General features: G+C 37.9%; 1 protein-coding gene across 7 annotated transcripts in view; it reads left to right on the top strand.

The window, feature by feature from the left end:
* The window catches only part of LOC106072913 (obscurin-like), a 217,341-nt gene that overhangs the window by 41,185 nt on the left and 152,702 nt on the right, over positions 1 to 23,454 (top strand). The gene's annotated exons all lie outside the window — the stretch shown is intronic.

Raw genomic sequence — 23,454 nt, 5'->3', positions numbered from 1 at the left:
CGTGTTTCTATATGACATGAAATGTATACAAAGGCTAACATATTTCTAGGTGGCACTGACTATTGCATTGCCAAGTTGTCCATCTGTTTCTAGGTGACTCTGACGCTATTCGATTGTTATATTTGGCATTGTAACATTTTGAAGTGATGCAGACTTTTAAATAAAGATACAGGAACAAAGTAGTGGTCTCTACAAATTCAATGGTTTCATTAAGAAAACTTTCATCAACATCGACTAGCACCAATGTTCCTGATTTTCTTTTACATATATTTTAAAGTTGTTGTTTTTTCTGGAAGTTTCTACATTATTTTATCAAATCCTGCACAGCTATTTTATTTATGTATTTTAGAAATTCCCACATGAGTCCAGCGGTAACAAGAACTAGTATAACTCTTTTTCTTGTAACCTGCACTAACCTTTTCCATTATCCAAGGCGTTGAACTTTTATGGCTTAACATCAAACTTTAACAAGTAAGGTCACACGTATTTGTATATGAACATCCATCTATCTCTCCCTCTCTCTGCTCTCTCTCACCTCTTTCTCTCCCTCTCTCTCACCTCTTTCTCTCCCTCTCTCTGCTCTTTCTCACCTATTTCTCTCCATCTCTCTGCTCTCTCTCACCTCTCTCTCTCCCTCTCTCTGCTCTCTCTCACCTCTTTCTCTCCCTCTCTCTGCTCTCTCTCACCTCTTTCTCTCCCTCTCTCTGCTCTCTCTCACCTCTTTCTCTCCCTCTCTCTGCTCTCTCTCACCTCTTTCTCTCCTTCTCTCTGCTCTCTCTCACCTCTTTCTCTTCTCTCCCTCTTTCTGCTCTCTCTCTCACCTCTTTCTCTCCCTCTCTCTGCTCTCTCTCACCTCTTTCTCTCCCTCTCTCTGCTCTCTGTCACCTATTTCTCTCCCTCTCTCTGCTCTCTCTCACCTCTTTCTCTCTCTCTGCTCTCTCTCACCTCTTTCTCTCTCTCTCTCTCTGCTCTCTCTCACCTCTTTCTCTCCCTCTCTCTGCTCTCTCTCTCACCTCTTTCTCTCCCTCTCTCTGCTCTCTCTCACCTCTTTCTCTCCCTCTCTCTGCTCTCTTTCACCTCTCTCCCTCTCTCCCCTCAAACTTACCACACTCACAATGTTTCAAATTGTTTCGTTTCTTTTATCTAAGTCTTTAAAGTGCTCCAGTTTTAGAACTGACAGTTGTCAGAAAGTTCATGGTCAGATTTTGTAAAAGTGTAAATCGTTTCAATTCTATACAAATACTATATTTAAAAAAAAACTTGAATGTATAAACAAAAATCTGTACACTGTCTGGGATCCCCGTGTTACTGCATAGGTTTCCAAAGACATAATAATACACAGTTTTTCTGAAGGTAGCGAGAGTGAAAAAGAAACATTAAAAAATTCAACAAAGTTAATAGAACTCTCCAGTATACATGTATATACTTTATTCTACATCAGCACGAATTTTAGTTGTTTATATATATATACAGGCTTATAATTTGAAGGAAATAATGATAACATGTGTTTGTTTTAAGAACAGAAGCCCTGCTCGTGAGAGATGATTTGAATTTGATATTAGTGTTTGTGTTTTATTGCTTTTGATTCTAAGATGTTTATAGAACGAATCAATGGAAGGGATGCAGTTCGGATTTCGTTCTATAGAGTTGTGGGAACTAAAAGAGAAGTAAATAGATCAATCTGGCACATAGTAAGCAAGTAATTGTTAATTGTTATAGAATGGATCGTTTACTGATTTCTATATGACTGACTTGTACTTACTTTGACTTTAAGGATATACCTGACTTGCTTGTACTTGACTGGGTTGTAGTTTGACTTACTTGACTTACTTCCTTAGATTCCCAGGGGAGCATAGGGAATCAGCCATACCTCTCCACCGAACTCGGTTCTGGGCAGCTTTCTTCATCTGCTCCCATGCCATTCCAGTATCCTCAGCTTCACAGATGACTGACCTCTTCCAGGTTTGCTTGGATCTGCCAATGTCCCATTTCCTTGCGTATTCCAATCGAGTGCCTGCCTTGCATCATTGGTAGTTGGGTTTCGCAAGGTGTTTCTATTCAGCTTCACTTTCGCTTTTTGATATCTTGGGCTTTTGCTTAGATCATTCCCACAAATTGCCAGTAGTCATCCTTTCTAGCCATCTAGTTCTCAATGTCCGGTGTAAGCAACTTTTAACAAAAGTCTGAAGTTTTTCCGTATTTGTTTTCGAGACTCTCCGTGTCTCTGAACCGTATAGGAGGATCGAGGCTTCACGTTTGTATTATAGGAGGATCGAGGCTTCACGTTTGTATTATAGGAGGACCGAGGCTTCACGTTTGTATTATAGGAGGACCGAGGCTTCACGTTTGTATTATAGGAGGACCGAGGCTTCACGTTTGTATTATAGGAGGACCGAGGCTTCACGTTTGTGTTATAGGAGGACCGAGGCTTCACGTTTGTGTTATAGGAGGACCGAGGCTTCACGTTTGTATTATAGGAGGACCGAGGCTTCACGTTTGTGTTATAGGAGGACCGAGGCTTCACGTTTGTGTTATAGGAGGACCGAGGCTTCACGTTTGTATTATAGGAGGACCGAGGCTTCACGTTTGTATTATAGGAGGACCGAGGCTTCACGTTTGTGTTATAGGAGGACCGAGGCTTCACGTTTGTGTTATAGGAGGACCGAGGCTTCACGTTTGTATTATAGGAGGACCGAGGCTTCACGTTTGTGTTATAGGAGGACCGAGGCTTCACGTTTGTGTTATAGGAGGACCGAGGCTTCACGTTTGTATTATAGGAGGACCGAGGCTTCACGTTTGTGTTATAGGAGGACCGAGGCTTCACGTTTGTGTAATAGGAGGACCGAGGCTTCACGTTTGTGTTATAGGAGGACCGAGGCTTCACGTTTGTATTATAGGAGGACCGAGGCTTCACGTTTGTGTTATAGGAGGACCGAGGCTTCACGTTTGTATTATAGGAGGACCGAGGCTTCACGTTTGTATTATAGGAGGACCGAGGCTTCACGTTTGTGTTATAGGAGGACCGAGGCTTCACGTTTGTGTAATAGGAGGACCGAGGCTTCACGTCTGTGTTATAGGAGGACCGAGGCTTCACGTTTGTATTATAGGAGGACCGAGGCTTCACGTTTGTGTTATAGGAGGACCGAGGCTTCACGTTTGTATTATAGGAGGACCGAGGCTTCACGTATTATAGATTCTTATCTTGTTATGTAGAAATAATGCCTTAGAGGGCCAGAGTGCTTGAAGAGTGGAAAAAGCAAACGAAGCTTTAGTAATCCAAGTCGTAGTTTACTGGATTTTAATTGATTTGGGTTGTAGTCGACAGGGTTGCTGTTGACTGGGTTGATGACTGGGGTTGTAGTTAACTAATTGTAAAGGTTATCTGTTTCTGTGCTAATGTATGTCCATTTACAAAAGAAACATTATTTCCATTTTGAAACTTTACATGAGAATATAATTATTAGAAATAACAGAAGCCCTCTTAATTAATTCTTGTGCAGAGATTTGTTGCTTTTATTTTATCATCTTTTAGAATAATAAAAACAAAGGGAGAGAAGTGTGCATGGAATCGTGTCAGCAGAAGCGTAAATCCTACAAGGCTTTCCTTTCTTGGCTTAATTATTTTTTTTAACTGGATGTTGACTCTTCTTTAAGGCGATGAAGAAAAAGATGGCGCAGCATCCAAATATGAAGCAATTAAAACTCATCAGGTGACTGGATCTTACAATATTCTCGTGTTTTCTTTGGGGCATTAGAAAATTGTCTTCTTTAATTTCCCACGGCGTAAAGACATGCTGTCAAGTTTCTTCTGGGATTAATAAATTAGAATGTGTTTCTTTCTGCGATCGTGATCTAACTGGGATTAGAATAGCTTTTTAACCCATTAGAGATTCCGGCTCATTTTATTCAAACAAGTTTCCGATAATGGCTGGCCTTCGTTCATCATGACAAGTCTAATGACAACAATGCTCATGGTCTCCTCATGACAAGTCTAATAAAAACACTGCTTATGGTGTTATCATGACAAGTCTAATGACAACAATGCTCATGGTCTCCTCATGACAAGTCTAATAACAACACTGCTTATGGTGTTATCATGACAAGTCTAATGACAACACTGCTCATGGTCTCCTCATGACAAGTCTAATGACAACACTGCTCATGGTCTCCTCATGACAAGTTTAGTGCGAACGCTGCTCATGGTATCATAATGACAAGTCTAATGCAAACACTGCTCATGTTCATATTGCTTAAAAAATGGTGCAATATTTTTGTTGAATTCCTAATTAACTAAAAAGACCATTTTTCATCAGCAAAATAATTTAGCACCGTCCGTTTGGGATTAATCCCAGCTATGAGGACAGATAGGCGGAGGGGGTGGTTTGCTATTTGCACATTTGTTTTTCTAATTAATGGATTATTTTTGTTTTAAAGTACTGCTCTTGAAATATCCACGAGTTTAATCATCAGATTCAACCAGAAACTGAGCTGTTACTTCAATAGTATGGAAATAAAGTCAAAACAATGTGAAGAACAAAAGATTCTAACAATATTTTCATTCTTTTTTCCACCAAACTTTTCTAGTCTAAATATATAAACCCAACTTTTGTAGTCTAAATATTTAAACCCAACTTTTGTAGTCTAAATATTTAAACCCAACTTTTCTAGTCTAAATATTTAAACCCAACTTTTCTAGTCTAAATATTTAAACCCAACTTTTCTAGTCTAAATATATAAACCCAACTTTTCTAGTCTAAATATATAAACCCAACTTTTCTAGTCTAAATATTTAAACCCAACTTTTCTAGTCTAAATATTTAAACCCAACTTTTCTAGTCTAAATATATAAACCCAACTTTTCTAGTCTAAATATATAAACCCAACTTTTCTAGTCTAAATATATAAACCCAACTTTTCTAGTCTAAATATTTAAACCCAACTTTTGTAGTCTAAATATTTAAACCCAACTTTTCTAGTCTAAATATTTAAACCCAACTTTTCTAGTCTAAATATTTAAACCCAACTTTTGTAGTCTAAATATTTAAACCAAAACTTTTACATCCAAGATTTTCTTCCAGTCTCGTAGTAAAGACTTTTAAAAAATATATGACGTGTGGGCTTATTGCACTTTCAGTCATATGACTGACTCAGTGATACTTAATAATTTTGGTAGACTTTTATGTAATGTTTGGTAAAAATAATTCAGGAGACATAAGTCAGGTCACGTGTCTGACTTATAAGGAATTATGGGTTTAAGTTAGGAATTTAACTTCTTAGGAAAGTGAGAAATTTAGCTTTTGTTATTTAGGTAAGTGAGAAATTTAGCTTTTGTTATTTTAGTAAGTAAGAAATTAAACTTATGTTATTTAGGTAAGTGAGAAATTTAACTTTTGTTATTTTGGGTAGCAGGTCTACCTCCAATTTCTCACTTTTATATTTATGCAATCTCCAAACGTGTTCATTATTCTGAATTGTCGGATGTGTGGCTGAGGGGTTAAAGCAGCTTGGATTAGGCTTGGCTACATATCACGAGGGCTCGAGTTCGAAACCCGACCCGGGCAGAGTTATGTTTGCTGAGCACCTCAAGGCAGAACGGAAAACATCTCAGATAATCAGATCCCCCCCCCTCCCCCCACTGATCTATAAAAGAGATTTGACCATAGCGCTCTGAGCGTGCTATAAGCATGGAAGTACATTCCTCGTCCCATATGCTAGGACAAATTTGTACAAATACTCCTTCTTCCCTAGTGCTATTAGAGCATGGAATGGGTTGCCTGAGCCAGCCAGGAAAACAAGTGACTTGGCAGAATTTAAGTCATGCATGACTGAATGCATGACGCGTAGGACGTAATCATCTTCTTTTTTAAAGTAACGTCTGTATTATATAAGATATAAGATGTAAGTAGCGCTACATAAAAGTTATTGTTAACGTGCCCTGTGGCGAAGTAGCTGAGTATCTTTTACAGAGATAGTTTTATAATGTCATTTGCATATTTTGATACGTCTTGGTGAAAAGAAATTTGAAAAAAATAACATCTTAATAATTAGGAAAGAGAAGCTAAATGAATGTGTGTTTAGACTTAGTCAAAGAAAAAGAACATTTACCTGATTATACTATATACACATTATAAAGTAATAAAAAAAAAAGAAAAGAAGAAGAAAGGAACGACAATTGTGATTGGCTTGGTGAGAGGTGTGTGTGTGTTGGGGGGGGGGGTAGCACGTGGATATCAGACAGGCGGGTGAGCAGTGCAGGAATAGCAAGCTACAAATTCAGACCTGACAAGTGCACTTCTCATGAGATCAGAGTTAAGTGGGATCAAAGCCAGCGGAGCAGAGGCCCCTATTTCAGTTATGACAATCTGGTTTCACCTTGTCTACCAACGAAATCAAGACAAGAACGGCAGACTGTGAGGTGGGGGGCAGCGGCGGTGGTTGTGTGTGTGGTGGGGGGAGGGATGATAGGGAGCGATCCCATAAGGAGAGAAACGTAAAAAGCGTGTTTGAGTGTTGTATTGAGTCTACGGCCAAACTGCACAGCGCTTAGGTCGCTGGCCCCTTTTTGTTTACATGTATGAGGTCTTAATGTCATTGCTGGATGCTCAAAGCGTGCAATCACACGAGGGCTTAATGGCAAACATTAGAGAGAGGTATGAGCAAAGGGCGGGAGGGGCTGTTACGGCATGGGGTGCGAGCCGTTGTAGGCAGCAGGTAGTGTCAACCTGGCAAGCACAGGCCAAGGTTTATTTGGCTGTTTTCTTTCCTTCTTCCTCTTCTGACTTAAAGTAGATCTAGTATAAAACCATTGTACTGAGTGTTTCTTGCATGTCTGCTGGGGCTTTCATCTGGCGCTTCTGCTAATTCGTTTCAGATCTGCACTACGGCACCCTGGGAGAGAGAGAGCTCGACAGAAAGATAAGATAATCGCATTTACATCTGTTCTCGCCCCTTGCTTGATCTATATTCGAAGTTCTTTAACTTGGCTCTTTGAGCTTATGTCCAATAAGGAACCAGACGCAACCCCCCTCCCTTTACACACACACAGACAGACACAAATACACAGAAAAACACAAGGTGAACTCGCGACTTTACGACATTGATCACTACGCACCTCCACAAATCGTCTTTCATTGTGTACTTACAATAGTCAGCTTTCATTTACTGTGTACTTACAATAGTCAGCTTTCATTTACTGTGTACTTACAATAGTCAGCTTTCATTTACTGTGTACTTACAATAGTCAGCTTTCATTTACTGTGTACTTACAATAGTCAGCTTTCATTTACTGTGTACTTACAATAGTCAGCTTTCATTTACTGTGTACTTACAATAGTCAGCTTTTATATTTTATAAGATAAAACTACCCACTTTGGTCTACTTCGAGCATAGAACTCCAAATAACTATGGCATTTCATTTGATCTTTTTTTATTTTATTTATCCATTTTATTCGCAGTATAGTTAATATTGCTTAGCATCAAAAGGCTTTAAAACACAACGGAATGTACACCTAAAGGATTATACGCGTCATTCAAATTCAATAAGAACTCAACAATACGATTATCGAAAATTTAATGTATTATAGGGATTAAGACATAAATAATGTCATAGTTATAATAAATACATTTTAGTTTTTACAGATCTTATATCAACACTGTCTGCTAAAAAGTGTGTACACCTTATTTCTCCCACACTTATTCTCTGATCATGTTGAAACTCTTCAAAATTATTCATGTGCGTAGACAAGACATGAATCAATGGGAAAATAAGAAATTGGTCAATTAATTACCGGCAATTAGTTATTTTGTTTGATACCAACAAGGAAAATTAATCCTTCAGTATTCAAAGATATGGCTTTATTATGTATGTTTTTTTTTCTCCCTTTGATAATTGTTCATGTTATTTCTCCAAGACCCATTCAAGATGAAACTCTGCACAATAATTCATTGCCGTAGACAAGACTTGAATCAACAAAAAAGCAAGCAGTCAATGAATTTTGGTAATTAACTATTTTGTTTGAAATCGAATAAGGAAAAAAACTTCATTATTGAGTGATATAGTTGTAAGTGCGGAGTTATTGCCCTTTAATAAGCTTTGTTTTTTATTTAAAAATTATTTTTTTTAATTTTGCTAGTTTAAGCTCTAGATTTATAGAAAATTCGCGTTCTTTTAATTCAAGATTGGTTTGAATATTCTCTTTCTTTAATTGCACTTCTATACACACACACAGAGAGAGAGAGAGAGAGAGAGAGAGAGATAGATTGAGAGACATAGAGATATAGAGAGAGATAGAGAGAGAGAGACAAGGACATTTTCCATTTGAATAGGGTTGAAGCAGGCACACTAGTAATTATTATATTCTCTTAGAAAACTAGATACCTTATTGTCAGTCCTTGCAAGGTCTCTGTTAACTGATAATTCTTTTTATCATAGTATGTCTCAGAGTACATGATTACGTCCCTTGACTGTAAAAGACTATATGTGTTTAGATTCAATGATCGCTTCCGTTGAGTAGAGCCTCAACCACTAGGTGGCGCAGAGATGTAGTATGTGGTCACGTGACTTATTTATTTTAAAATTTACACTATCCAGAGGGACCATAAACTAATGATCTCTGTAGATTTACTAGCTAAATAGCATGTCCACACACACACACACACACACACACACACCAGTCACACACATACCTGTGTTGCATGGAAAGGGGAGAAACTCGTCCAGAGTTATTCCCCGTTGTGTTAATGCCAGCGTACAAACGCACGCGCTCGACCATTCACTCACACACTTGTTGAAGCTGACGAGATTGGAAAGGAAACTGGGTTGATGTGTCCGGAAAGTCCCTCCAATGCCTTGAAGTGTTACGTCCCCTGTCTTCAACAACCCGGGCAGAAGTTCTTTCCCTTTCGATCACCACAATCAGGTTTGCAAATAAGACCTCGCGCCTTTTTTTTTTTTCTTTCTGTTTTCCGAAACTTTTTTTTTTTTAAAGAAGAAAAAAAAAAGGTACTGGGGACCTTGCCAAAACTCAAGAATAAAGATAGAAAGTCGGAAGGAGAGATTGTCTTTTCCTCGTTGTAATTATGTGAGTTGATTACACCGCCTGCTCCTTAACAAGATTGTATTCTGGGCTTCACAAGGTTACCTTCCCCTGGCCGGTGGTACACTGACGAATGGATGTCCCCCACCCCACGTCTGCTCGAGATTTTTCAAGGTCCTAATAAAACCTTGAGCCATAGGGCTTCTAGCATGTCCCACGCGTCTTATCAAGCACCCGGATGATGAAGAAACAGAGGCGGCACTGGGTGGGTGCTGTTGCTTTAGTCTTTCTCTTTAAGAAACAAGTCTGTACTAAATTAGAATGACGGAACAACAAACAGGTCTAGATCATATTTTCGACTCGAATGACATTTTAAGAACATTTTTAGTTCACTCAGGTTAGAAATAGGCCAGCTATGTTGGCAGGAAGTCTTCTAGTACAATACTCTAAAATAAAGGGACACAACCAATATAATTGGAAAAAAATCAATTCCTCTAATAAAAGCTGATTAATGGGAGCGTCATTTAAAAATGAAGGACATTAGTGGCTTGAACCCAAGACGTTCGTGTTATTAGCTTGATTTTTGTATCAAACTCCGTGGCAGTTTTGAACATTTCCAGACTTGGGTTTTGAATTTCGGGATTTTTAGGGCTCCCCTGAGCCCATCCAACTCTAATGTCTACTTAACTTTAATTGGGGGCAAGTAAAGGTGGTTGGTCGTTGTGTTGGCCAAAGACACATATAACCTTAACATCATCTGCCCTATAGATTGCAAAGGTCTGAAGGGGGAACTTTACTTAAAATTTCAATGTACTGATAAACAGGCTGTCTGTTTTTAGAGTATTTAACTGTTTGACAGTCTATCTGTCATGTGCCCTGACTAACTGTCCGATAATCTGTCCGTGACATTTGTTTTCTCTTTATGTAACCACTAGACATATGTTACCCGCGACCCGCGGGTCTTTATTTGCGCATTACTGTCGATATAGTCACTGAGAGTGTTTTGTAAACAATTAAAAGAAATAATAATGTAATAAGTAAAGCGAATGTGTCAATGTAAAAATAGTGTGAATGAAGCTATGAAATCAAAATAGCTAATAGGCTTAAATCCATTTTTTCAAATTAAAACATTTGCTTTTAGGCCTAGATATATTTGATTAAAATTTGTGATGAATAGACTTAATTTTGTATGTTGATGTGTTAAAGTATAAAGTAGATCTTGAGGTAGACATAGATCTAAATCTACACTAATCTAGAGTTAAAAATAGGCTTTTATAGAGTTCATTCTGTGTTGCGCATGCGTGACCTTTTTTCATGAATGAATATAGGCCTATCTCAACACGGCTACGCAACTTTAGCGAACAGCGAACGAATGTATTAAAAATGCTTTAGAAAAACCAATTTGAAAGTTAAATTGATTAAAATATCAAATGAATGGACAATAATTAGTATGTTTATGTGTTAAAGCGCAAAACTATCTTTGCGAAAAGAAGTTTTATCATCTTAGAGTTTAAAAATAGTTTTAGACCTAGACCTAGGAATAGACTCAGTAGAGAGATGTGTTAATGTGTAACCAATTGGTATTGTCTAATGAAAGAATGTTCGCCAGGAAATCTGTAGTCACAGATATCAGGAACTAATTTATGTAAAAAATGCTTTTGAAACACAAAATTGAAGGTTAATTTTATTACATAATGAAATCAATGGATCTTCTTTTGTATTTTCATGTGTCAAAGTAAAAAACTATCTGCGCAAAGTGTGTTTCTTAAAATTAGATCTAGGTCTAAATCCTTTCGATCTTTTCTCATGTCAACATTGTTAACCATAGCCTAGATCCATAAATACTCTAGCTTTACTTGAGTCGGACAACTTTATTTTTTTTGAGGGTCTTAAGTTTGTTTTAGGACTACAATACATACACTACGGTCTAAGTTAGTACACAAGGAACATTCCTGCCTAGTTTTATCAAGATTGGTCAAGCGGTTTTGAGGTCTATAAGTAACATACATACATACATACACCTAACATTCTACTTTATAATATAGATTTAGCGCACACAAAAAAAGCCTGTACTAACTACAAGATTACATTTTTAAGACTAAAAGATTCAAATCCATCAACATTTCAGAATCAAATGTATTTTTAATAACTGCCTTAAATCTTCCCAGCCATTGCATTTCATATATGTGTCTAAATAGACGTGTTTGTGTGTGTGTCTGTGTTAGTGTGTGCGTGTCAGTGGGTGTGTCTGTTTGAGTGTGTGTCAGTGGATATGTCTGTGTGAATATGTGTCAGTGGATGTGTCTGTTTCAGCGTGTGTCAGTGGATGTGTCTGTGTGAGTGTTTATCAGTGGATGTGTCTGTGTGAGTGTGTATCAGTGGATGTGTCTGTGTGAGTGTGTTAGAGGATGTGTCTGTGTGAGTGTGTGTGTCAGTGGATGTGTCTGTGTCAGTGTGTGTGTCAGTGGATGTGTCTGTGTGAGTGTGTGTCAGTGGATGTGTCTGTGTGAGTGTGTGTCAGTGGATGTGTCTGTTTAAGCGTGTGTCAGTTGATGTGTCTGTTTAAGCGTGTGTCAGTTGATGTGTCTGTGTGAGTGTTTATCAGTGGATGTGTCTGTGTGAGTGTGTATCAGTGGATGTGTCTGTGTGAGTGTTTGTCAGTGGATGTGTCTGTGTGAGTGTGTGTCAGTGGATGTGTCTGTTTCAGCGTGTGTCAGTGGATGTGTCTGTGTGAGTGTTTATCAGTGGATGTCTCTGTGTGAGTGTGTATCAGTGGATGTGTCTGTGTGAGTGTGTTAGAGGATGTGTCTGTGTGAGTGTGTGTGTCAGTGGATGTGTCTGTGTCAGTGTGTGTGTCAGTGGATGTGTCTGTGTGAGTGTGTGTCAGTGGATGTGTCTGTGTGAGTGTGTGTCAGTGGATGTGTCTGTTTAAGCGTGTGTCAGTTGATGTGTCTGTTTAAGCGTGTGTCAGTTGATGTGTCTGTGTGAGTGTTTATCAGTGGATGTGTCTGTGTGAGTGTGTATCAGTGGATGTGTCTGTGTGAGTGTGTCAGTGGATGTGTCTGTGTGAGTGTGTGTCAGTGGATGTGTCTGTTTCAGCGTGTGTCAGTGGATGTGTCTGTGTGAGTGTGTATCATTGGATGTGTCTGTGTGAGTGTGTCAGTGGATGTGTCTGTGTTAGTGTGTGTCAGTGAATGTGTCTGTTTCAGCGTGTGTCAGTGGATGTGTCTGTGTGAGTGTTTATCAGTGGATGTGTCTGTGTGAGTGTGTATCAGAGGATGTGTCTGTGTGAGTGTGTGTCAGTGGATGTGTCTGTGTGAGTGTGTGTCAGTGGATGTGATTGTTTCTGTCTTGTGTACAATGGCAACAGATCAACTAAAGATGGCTCATGGAAATCGACCATAAAATTCCTTCCTGGCTAGTTTTCCCAGACATCAAGAGAGCATTGATTAATAATTTCTATTTTATCCAAAGGAAAAAAAAGGTCCAGATATTTTTACAATTTTCAAACGAAACAATTTATATTGAACAAAGGTTCTCGATCGTTTTTGTAAGCCGGAGAGCTATTTGCGTTGCCAGGTTGGCTTACTCTATAATTCTCTTCTGAAACTGAAGAACTAGGCACTTAAAGATTGACAAACCAGAACCTCTGAGGTTTAGCTGTTTAACTTGTTTTTCTTTTCTAAGGAAATAAAATTTTTATTTATGTTCTTATATATATATAATAACATAGATATATATCAAGATTTAAACTTGATATCCCCATTTATGATTACTTTAACTTAATGAGTTAATAATACTAATAAAGTATTTTTTTAAAAGTAAAGAACCCCTATCAGACCTTGTGATCTATAGCGCAAATGATGTTATGGACACCTGTTTCTGTGGCCCACGATTAACTAGGCTCTTATATGACCAACCTCCTTTACTCTAACTAATGTTAGGTTGCCCATTAAAGTTGGGTAGACTTAAGGGCGCCCTGAAAACCCAAAATTCCAGTATTAATTCAGATTTGAACCCGAGACCACTCCTTTCGGTAGCTATGCGCTCCCCCCCCCCCCCCCCCCCAATCTGGTAATGTTTAATTGCTTGGACCACTCACCAAGTAAACAAGCACACCTAGACACGTACACACACACAGGGACACTCTGTTTCACATATCAGTCAAACAGGAAAGTTGAAAATCCTACGTTTTAAATTGAACCTAACATCAAGTTTGTTCTAACTAGATCTGGGTTGTTTTTCGTTGTAGACTGCACGCAGTCCGATGCTTGACTTGTAATTCTGAATCAAGCCATGAAACGTATTTATGTTTTTGGCATTAGCCCCAAGGCTTTAACAAGGGAGAAGAGACAATTGTGTTGGAGGGTTTGTAGATTGAAAAGTTGATCAGTTTTACTGGAAGTATCCCCTGAAACTGAACCACTTGAAGTGACTCTATTGCAGAAGTCTAGTCTTGGGGAAAGCTGGGAAAATCTATTTACTGATCCGTGCAGCTAAAAATTGCACCGGGAAAACCCGATGAACCAGCGCGATAATGAAAGTCGATGTTTGAGAACGCTTTCAACGCTTCAACCTTTACATTTAGCAGCAATAAAGATGGCCAGTCGAGGTGTGGGGAATCAAAATACACGAAGATCATAAATATGAGGTACAGTGGCGTAACTAATGTTTTTTTCTAGCAAAAAGAAGAAACATGTTTCACAAGGTTTATGTAACAATGGAGTCAATGGTGAATACTTCTCTGTACTCTAAGAAGTTTGATCCAGTGATCTCAAAGTCAAACAAATGCTTGCCGGTAAATCTTGTTCAGGTGGAGAAATATCAGAATTACTCTTTACGAAATAAAAACAATTTTAATTCACCAATTAGAAGTAATTAACACAAAATATAGCTTAACTCTTTCTCTCCTAATCGACAATAGCATCGTTGATTTTGACCTCATTCAATTTAATGAATGTTTACTTTTTAAACATGACTTTGAATTATATAACAAAAAGCATGCATTTCCCTTTAATTCTATACCTAATACAACATTTTCTGATAAAAAAAAACACAAAGCTATTGTAGCCCAATCATAACAGGGTGGTAAAATAATAATTAAAAAATAATGGATTCCTTCCAAATCGTGGAAAATAATTACGGAGAGAAAGAGTTAATTTCAATAATAGATTCACAGCAGTAAACTTAGCGTAAAGCTTGAAACTTGGGCCTTCTTTTGTATTCATATTCTCTGTAAAATTTGTTTCTTTGAATGAGAGGAATGAACCAGAACCTTCTATTCAAATGATCCCTGTTTCTTGTAAATCCATTGGATATTTTAAACTCTATTGGAGAATTACTGTTGTTTATAGAAATGTAATGAACGTATATACAATTAAAATAAACATTGACGCTTATTACGTGGCAGTGTACACTATAAGGCTTATCTTAAACGTCGAAGATTAATGTGTACAGTGTACACTACATGAAGTCATGTATAGAGCGGCCTGTCTCTTGATTCGCTAACGTAAACTGCGCTCTGACCAGAAGGAGTGGAGAACTTATGCTGCTCGTATCGTCAAAAAAGTCTGCACATTCATTCATAATGATAGTGATGATTGTAACAATAAGCTCAAAAATAGATCCTTTTTTTTTAGCGGCCCCCGAAAGGGGAAAAGACGCTATTAGTTTTGTGCGAAATTTCTGTCCGTCTGACCGTCTGTCCGTCCGTCCCGTTTAGATCTCGTAAACTAGAAAAGATATTGAAAATCCGACATCACAATATTTTAGACCATTCAAAGTTCTGATGCAACGGCTACTTTTTTTTTTTCTGAAAGCGAAAAATCTAATTTTTAAAATCAGTTATGCAAGCAGTTTTTTAAAGAGAAAAAGCTAATTAGTATGCATTATAAGTTAGACCTAATTTAAAATGAATAGTAATCTTATAAATATCATTTTTCTCAATATTTTTTTTTGCAAACATGAAGTATGTTTTTTGTTTTAGAGGATTCGAATAAGAGATTGAGCCTTCTCAAAACAATTAGATCAATTATAAGACATCTGTTAGGCCAGGGGAGGAGCGGTAAAGCGAATCCTGGTGAAGACTGGGATTTTCAACCTTGGAATCTTTGGGCACCTCTGAGTCCACTCAGCTCTAATGGGTACCTGACATTAGTTGGGTAAAAGTATAGGCGGTTGGTCGTTGTGCTGGCTACATGACACCCTCGCTAACCGTAGGCCACAAAAACAGATGAACTTTACATCATCTGCCCTATATACCACAAGGTCTAAAAGAGGAACTAGTTAGGCCAGGTTCACATCTAACTTTACATTCACTTACACCTATCCTTTGATCTGCGGGACCGTTGGGGCACTACACAAGATCTGTTAACCTTCTTTCTCCATTCTTATCTCTCATTTGTCTTTGATATAATTTCATTTGGATGTTCTTTCTGAAAATATTGAAGCCTGCCTGGACCTCTTCGGGGGCCGATTTTGAGTTTGTGTTTCCACACAAACTGTCTTTTGTAACCTTGTTCTTTATCATGACTTTTCCTTATAAGAAGTTAATCGCTACACTGGTGGGCAACTAAACGCCCCTCCCCCTTCCCTCTCAAAGTAAAGCAACGTACTCGCAAAAATAAATAAAAATAAAAAAAACACTTTGGTTAGTGTTGCTTTCATAATGTGCAGACTCGACATTGGAAATGGCGCTCAGAGAAGTTTTCAGTCTAGTGTGTAGTGAAGATACAAAGCAACGAAGTGGTAGCAGAGAACAGATATTTGGAGTGGACATTCATTTTGAGTTAGTTGAAAGTGGATTGAATGTTGATAGGATAGCTGGTGGAAAGTGGATTGAATGTTTCTAGAAAATTAGTTGAAAGTGGATTGAATGTTGCTAGAAAGTTAGTTGAAAGTGGATTGAATGTTGATAGGATAGCTGGTTGAAAGTGGATTGAATGTTGATAGGATAGCTGGTTGAAAGTGGATTGAATGTTTCTAGAAAATTAGTTGAAAGTGGATTGAATGTTGATAGGATAGCTGGTTGAAAGTGGATTGAATGTTTCTAGAAAATTAGTTGAAAGTGGATTGAATGTTGATAGGATAGCTGGTTGAAAGTGGATTGAATGTTTCTAGAAAATTAGTTGAAAGTGGATTGAATGTTTCTAGGAAGTTAGTTGAAAGTGGATCGAATGTTTCTAGAAAGTTAGTTGAAAGTGGATTGAATGTTGCTAGAAAGTTAGTTGAAAGTGGATTGAATGTTGATAGGATAGCTGGTTGAAAGTGGATTGAATGTTTCTAGAAAATTAGTTGAAAGTGGATTGAATGTTGATAGGATAGCTGGCTGATAGTGGATCGAATGTTTCTAGAAAATTAGTTGAAAGTGGATTGAATGTTGATTGGATAGCTGGTTGAAAGTGGATCGAATGTTTCTAGAAAGTTAGTTGAAAGTGGATTGAATGTTGATAGGATAGCTGGTTGAAAGTGGATTAAATGTTTCTAGAAAGTTGGTTGAAAGTGGATTGAATGTTGATAGGATAGCTGGCTGATAGTGGATCGAATGTTTCTAGAAAGTTAGTTGAAAGTGGATTGAATGTTGATAGGATAGCTGGCTGATAGTGGATCGAATGTTTCTAGAAAGTTAGTTGAAAGTGGATTGAATGTTTCTAGAAAGTTAGTTGAAAGTGGATTGAATGTTGATAGGATAGCTGGTTGAAAGTGGATTGAATGTTTCTAGAAAATTAGTTGAAAGTGGATTGAATGTTTCTAGGAAGTTAGTTGAAAGTGGATTGAATGTTTCTAGAAAATTAGTTGAAAGTGGATTGAATGTTTCTAGAAAATTAGTTGAAAGTGGATTGAATGTTGATAGGATAGCTGGTCGAAAGTGGATTGAATGTTTCTAGAAAATTAGTTGAAAGTGGATTGAATGTTTCTAGAAAATTAGTTGAAAGTGGATTGAATGTTTCTAGAAAGTTAGTTGAAAGTGGATTGAATGTTTCTAGAAAATTAGTTGAAAGTGGATTGAATGTTTCTAGAAAATTAGTTGAAAGTGGATTGAATGTTGATAGGATAGCTGGCTGATAGTGGATCGAATGTTTCTAGAAAGTTAGTTGAAAGTGGATTGAATGTTGATAGGATAGCTGGCTGATAGTGGATCGAATGTTTCTAGAAAGTTAGTTGAAAGTGGATTGAATGTTTCTAGAAAGTTAGTTGAAAGTGGATTGAATGTTGATAGGATAGCTGGTTGAAAGTGGATTGAATGTTTCTAGAAAATTAGTTGAAAGTGGATTGAATGTTTCTAGGAAGTTAGTTGAAAGTGGATTGAATGTTTCTAGAAAATTAGTTGAAAGTGGATTGAATGTTTCTAGAAAATTAGTTGAAAGTGGATTGAATGTTGATAGGATAGCTGGTCGAAAGTGGATTGAATGTTTCTAGAAAATTAGTTGAAAGTGGATTGAATGTTTCTAGAAAATTAGTTGAAAGTGGATTGAATGTTTCTAGAAAGTTAGTTGAAAGTGGATTGAATGTTTCTAGAAAATTAGTTGAAAGTGGATTGAATGTTTCTAGAAAATTAGTTGAAAGTGGATTGAATGTTGATAGGATAGCTGGTCGAAAGTGGATTGAATGTTTCTAGAAAATTAGTTGAAAGTGGATTGAATGTTGATAGGATAGCTGGTCGAAAGTGGATTGAATGTTTCTAGAAAGTTAGTTGAAAGTGGATTGAATGTTGATAGGATAGCTGGTCGAAAGTGGATTGAATGTTTCTAGAAAATTAGTTGAAAGTGGATTGAATGTTTCTAGAAAGTTAGTTGAAAGTGGATTGAATGTTTCTAGAAAATTAGTTGAAAGTGGATTGAATGTTTCTAGAAAGTTAGTTGAAAGTGGATTGAATGTTTCTAGAAAGTTAGTTGAAAGTGGATTGAATGTTTCTAGAAAGTTAGTTGAAAGTGGATTGAATGTTGATAGGATAGCTGGTCGAAAGTGGATTGAATGTTTCTAGAAAATTAGTTGAAAGTGGATTGAATGTTTCTAGAAAGTTAGTTGAAAGTGGATTGAATGTTTCTAGAAAATTAGTTGAAAGTGGATTGAATGTTGATAGGATAGCTGGTTGAAAGTGGGTTGAATGTTGATTTAAATTTGACTAAAACCAAAACTTGATTCTTATCTTATCTTATATAATACAGACGTTACTTCAAAAAAGAAGATGATTACGTCCTACGCGTCATGCATTTAGTCATGCATATTAACCAATGACTTAAATTCTGCCAAGTCACTGGTTTTCCTGGCTAGCTCAGGCAACCCATTCCATGCTCTAATAGCACTAGGGAAGAAGGAGTATTTGTACAAATTTGTCCGAGCATATGGGATTGGTTCGGAGATGGATTTATTAACTGTTGATAGGAAGCTGATTGCAAGATGATTGAATTTGACTGGAAGCTGAGTACAGATGTACTCATAACAAATAAATTAAAATACTTTTAAAACAATAGTTAAAAAGTAAACTCGAACATAGACAATGATTATGTTACACTCAGTACACACACACACACACACACACACAGTATGTACTGCAGAACAACGAAGTAAATAAATACCATTATTCCAAACATTATTTAATCTCCGTCTCACTCGGCACACAGCAATCTGAGCTCATAACGACATTACTAGAACCACTTCAACACATCAAGGAATTGTACAATTGAATTCAAACTCCCCAAGTGAGATTCTTAGACTTCAGAATGATAACTATCTTCTTTATTGCACAATTCTAAAAACATTACACGCAACACCATCTCTGAATCTCATAAAGTTTAATGTAATATGCCTGACAGATAAATTTGTATCCCATGTGCATCCGTCTGAAAGACATATTCCATTTAGATATTATAGTACAAGATTAAGTAGCAATACATTGTCAGAAATGGCTGCCTGGTCGTGTGGTACGCGCACTGGACTGTCGTTCGGTCGTTCTGGTGGTCCTGGGCTTATACCCTGTCCGCTGCCATCCCCCGCGTCCTGCGGGAGGTTTGAGCTAGGGAGTAGATCTGAAATATTTTAAACAAAATTTACTAATTTGGTATCAACGAAAGAAATTAAACAGAAATAGGCTCAAATACAGTAATATTTTTGTATATCAACGGATGGATGGATGGATATATAGATTGTTGACAAATAGAGGGTTGTACCAAGAAGCTCTGGGTTTGAGTCCACCAAAGTGTATGACTTTTACTCTAGATTACTCTGGATTCAAGATTATACTTGTAAATGCTTTGATGGCAGACATATAGTGCATGTATACTGTTTGACCAAAGTGACATGTAGGTGGGGGCGTTCATGACAGACTGACTGAATGAACTAAAAGATAGTTGTTGATAGCATGATATGTTACGAGGGTTTCGATGTTTATATTTGAATGATTTGTTACGAACAACGTATACCTAGTATTTAGTTTTCTTCATAGAATTCGTTGCTATATATTATTTCTGTATTCGAGCTGCCGAGTGGTGTATAGTAGAGGGAAGGAATACTTTTACAATATTTATGACCTGGTTCATATGGTATAAGACATCTCTTGGAGAAACTGAGAAGCTAATTATACCTCCCTCGTCTACCAGAGACTATTGAAACAGGTAAAATGTACTGTGAAATCTACATCACAGCTTAGGTCTCTAAGGGAAACTGAATCCATTATTCATTAGTATTAGCCAGAGTAAACTGTGTTTAAAGTTCATCAGAAATACTCTCTGGACGTTACAAAGACACGGAGGACTCCATAAGCGGGTGTAACCTTTTCAGTATCAGCCAGCCCAGATGTAACAGTGCCAAGCTTGGGCCAGATCTATACAGATCAATACTCCCTCATCACGGTGGCATCTTTCATTCTTTTTAAAGTCGCATAACCTTTGACCTATGACTTCTGTTCATTTACTATATACATGGTATTGTCACCTCCTTCCCACACCTCGTCCGCTTCCTGTTGGTCTCCAGTCAATACCTAATGTTTCTATCCAGTGAAAGCGTGGCTCATTGCACAAAGTAATTAAAGATTTCTACCCCGCCTTCTCTCTCATCTAATCCCACTGACATCCGCGCCTTGACACTCGCTGGTCACGTGCTTTAGAAACTTTATCTGATATAAAATAAAAATCAAAACACAATATGTTCAACTCATGGTCAATTGGGTGATTGTAGACTTACCAAGCGATAATGTAAGCGGGGATTGAAGACACCTACTGGTGACGCGTACACATACACACAAAAGACACACACTTCCACACTTCCCTGACACACGGTCTCTAAAACTAAGTATAATATAACTACATTTATGTTTGCTTCTTTGTGGCAATAAATTCTTCTTCTTCGTTCTCATTTTACATGTCGGAGGGTTCATATCTTTAATCCTATATCTTAGATGAACCGTGCAGTTCTATGTATACCTTTTGTTCTATAGGAGGGTTTTGGGGCCAATCTGGTTCGGGCCTCTTGATATATTATGCAGTTTTGAAGGACGTGGTCAGCATTCTCTGGTGATGCTCTGCAAGGGCAGGTTTTGCTCGTCCCGACTTTAAGCTTCCGGAACATATGTTGTCTTATTCTGTTGTGTCCGGTTCTGAGTCGAAAAATTATGCGTTGTTCATGTCGAGATAGCTTATAATAGGCGTCCTTTTTCTTGTCATTGCCAATAAATAATAACTAATATTTCCAGATCTAATGGCTGTCCCATTTTAGAACTAACAAGAGCACAAAGAATCTTCATCAAATGTCCTTTTCTTTTGTGGTTCTTTGTGGCTTTGTCTGTGTGGCTGTTTGCAGGGCTGTTTGAGTGTGTGGTCCTGTCTTTGTGGCGCTTTGCCTGTTTGGCTCTGTCTTTGTGCGCTTTGTATGTGTGGCACTTTGTCTGTGTGGCTCTTTGATTGTGTGGCACTTTGTCTGTGTGGTTCTTTGATTGTGTTGCACTTTGTCTGTGTGGTTCTTTGATTGTGTTGCACTTTGTCTGTGTGGTTCTTTGATTGTGTGGCACTTTGTGTGGTTCTTTGATTGTGTGGCACTTTGTCTGTTTGGCGCTTTGTTTCTCATAGATTGCATAACGATATAATAACATAAACCTTCAACAAAGTGTTTTTGTTGTCTGTCTGTCCTGTGCGATTTAATGTGTCTGTCATTTTAACATCTTGAACTCTCAGAGTAGGCTGCAATCTAAAACTGTTAAAGAAAGTTTTTTTTATTCTTTTTTTCTTTTTTTTTCTATTCTCTGTGTGTGTGTGTGTGTGTGTGCATGTTTTTTAAATCTTATCTCTTGTTCTATCCTTTTTTTTTCTTTTCACTTGGATGTGTATAGTTAAAAAAAAAAAAACAACTCTGACACAGAAACCTTGTAACTATCTCTTCTATTTTGCCAACAGGAAACACTCTTGAGAAAACCTTGACGTCTTCTCCTCTTTCGGTATTGATTACAAATTAGTGGCTAAATTTCCACCCAAAATTTCTTCTGGAGTCTTGGCTTCCCTCCTTTGCATCCTTACTATGTTACCGCGTTACGCCGGATGATAATGTCATCATCCAATCAAATCACTCCCTTCCTAGCCTCTAGTCTTTGTCCTTGGTTTCTAGATCGTCTGCTACAGAAATAAATCTTTCCTTCATTTTGTGTCATGTGATATGAGGACATTCTACCTGGCGACATGTGTGCTGTCAGGGGTGTGAGTGACGTTGGTTAGGAGGTAAAAAAAAAAAGTTCTTAGCTAACAATGAAAATACTTTCTAGCATGATTCTAGTAAGTGAATGCGTTTCCCGCTTTAAAAAATACACAAAGAATGCAAGTAACCAAGAGGGCAGTCCTATTCGTAATGTTGTTCTGACTTTTATAGTTGGCAACTACTTGGCCGACATTTTTCTTTGTTTTAGTCTGGGAGAATGGCTGTGCCCTGTCTATGCTATTGCTTGTGTAAGTGCGAGCGTGCATACGTGTTTGTTTGTTTGTGAGTTTAACCTTTCGATCCTCTCCTGCTAGCTGCAGAGCGAGCATATAGTAACCCCGAGGACGAGTTCGAGTCCTTTTTATTAGGAATCGCGCAGATGAAAATAGCCAAACGTTTGGCAAAGGCCTGGCCTAGTTACTTATAGTTCAAGCAGACAGACAATGAAGGCCTGGCCTGCTTACTTATAGTTCAAGCAGACAGACAATGAAGGCCTGGCCTACTTACTTATAGTTCAAGCAGACAGACAATGAAGGCCTGGCCTACTTACTTATAGTTCAAGCAGACAGACAATGAAGGCCTGGCCTACTTACTTATAGTTCAAGCAGACAGACAATGAAGGCCTGGCCTACTTACTTATAATTCAAGCAGACAGACAATGAAGGCCTGGCCTGCTTACTTATAGTTCAAGCAGACAGACAATGAAGGCCTGGCCTACTTACTTATAGTTCAAGCAGACAGACAATGAAGGCCTGGCCTACTTACTTATAGTTCAAGCAGACAGACAATGAAGGCCTGGCCTGCTTACTTATAGTTCAAGCAGACAGACAATGAAGGCCTGGCCTACTTACTTATAGTTCAAGCAGACAGACAATGAAGGCCTGGCCTACTTACTTATAGTTCAAGCAGATAGACAATGAAGGCCTAGCACATTCTCCATGATGTGATTCTCCCATGTGCAAATAAACATCCCAGGATGCAAGCACAAATCTCATAGTACAGATACACATGCCATAATGTAAGTATAGATTTCGTTCTCTATCTTATGGTACATGCACACAACCAACAACATCGGGTACAAGTACACATCCATGGCCCCATTGTACAAGTGTAGATGGACAACACATGATAGAAGATTCTCCGTGCTCTAGTTAGTGTAAAAGTGTAAAACTACATCCCGTGATGCAAGTATATAGGCAACTATTCATCTCGCGAGACAAATCCTGATTCACGTTTGCATTGATTTACATTTAACCTCCCTGACCCCTAGTGGAGCTACTTAACTCTTTTTTTCCTAACTGACGATACCAGCGTTGATTCCACCAGAATGTGGTAAATAATTACGGAGAGAAAGAGTTAAGAATGTAACTAGAAGGGGAAGTGACTCTTCTCGCTCGAACAAAATTTCTTTAATAAAATAGCAAAGCTCTTTTTTGATTCTATTTGTATATGAACTGTGATATGTTTACCTTGAGGCTGGTACAGTGATGAACAATTGAAGAAATCTCTTGGTTGCTCAGTCCTACAATTTCAACGAACTTTCTACTTCTGATATCAAAGAAGATACAAGCATGATGTTTGCAATAGAGCAACACAAGTTTATGGTCGTTAAGAAAATTCGAAAGAAAAAAAAACGTTAAAGAGACAGAAAAAGAGAGAGAGAAATGGAGAGAAAGAAAGAGAGAGAGAGAGAGAAAGAAAGAAACAGAGAGAGAGAAAGAGAGAGAAAGGAAAACAT

Source organism: Biomphalaria glabrata, chromosome 1, assembly GCF_947242115.1.
Source record: "Biomphalaria glabrata chromosome 1, xgBioGlab47.1, whole genome shotgun sequence".
Classification (NCBI taxonomy): domain Eukaryota; kingdom Metazoa; phylum Mollusca; class Gastropoda; family Planorbidae; genus Biomphalaria; species Biomphalaria glabrata.
This window is presented reverse-complemented; position numbering and strand designations above follow the sequence as displayed.